Source organism: Arachis ipaensis, chromosome B05 (genome assembly GCF_000816755.2).
Source record: "Arachis ipaensis cultivar K30076 chromosome B05, Araip1.1, whole genome shotgun sequence".
Taxonomy (NCBI): Eukaryota; Viridiplantae; Streptophyta; class Magnoliopsida; order Fabales; family Fabaceae; genus Arachis; species Arachis ipaensis.
This window is the reverse complement of record NC_029789.2, coordinates 5,369,736-5,370,845: the sequence shown is the minus strand read 5'-3', so window position 1 is coordinate 5,370,845 and position 1,110 is coordinate 5,369,736.

Below are 1,110 nucleotides of genomic sequence, written 5' to 3'. Positions count from 1 at the left end.
TTCTTTTCACTCATTGGTCATTGTCTTTTGCTCTTTCTATTTTTCTGCACTTTTAGTGTTCTGTCTTTGAATTATTATTATTATTATTGGTAATAATAGCAATATGGCTATTTTTACTATATGATTTTGGCACATGAGTCATGTGTACTATATATAGGTCGGTGAATATATGAAAACGGAAGGTGGGAATTTTCAGACTAGGTTCCAATTAATGCATGCATATCCTATCCTTACAGTTTCAACTTTCAAGTTTAATTTCTCATCACCAGATTTATTTCTTAACATTTTCCTAACCTATGAATTACACGAATATTTAGTCGTTAATAATGAGAAAGAAATAATAATAAATGATTGTTTGATTTATGAACTTATTAATCTTAAAATTTAGTATATTATTAGCAATATAAATTAAATTCTTTATCATGTGTATATGTATGTAATGTATATAAATTATTTCACTCATATTAAATCTTTGAATCTGAAATTAGTTGTCCAGTTATAAATACACACATCATATACATGAATTAAAACAAACAAAAAAAAAATAATTATGTATATAAATTAGATAAAAGTATACTTTTTAGATATGTTGTACAACATTATTCTCTTGATATAACATTTTTAGTTTTTACTCTCTATTTTTTCTACTATTTTCTATCATCTTTATTTTTTTTTAGCGGAAGTAATATAATTAACTCTTAATTTATATATTATTCGTTTAAGTTAGAAGGTGATAGTTAATAACTTGTTTAAGATAGTTAAATGTACACACCAACCTACAAATTAAACTACAAGTTTGGCTCCATATAATTAACACTAAACCTGAGTTTCTTCACCAAACTTAGAATCAGTCATATGACTCATATACCAGTTTAATTTCTCAGTATTACAAAGAAGTATATGCATGATGAGGAGGAGTAAAGGAAAATAAATACATAAATCCAATAAAGACTAATTATTTTGTACATGTGTAAATATCTTAATAATTTTGTTATTCTCAAAATTGTTAAAATTATTTTTGTCACATATAACATAAGTATCTTTGTCTATTTCAATATAACTTTTAATATATTTATTGGATAAATAATTTTTATTATAAAATAATTAAAT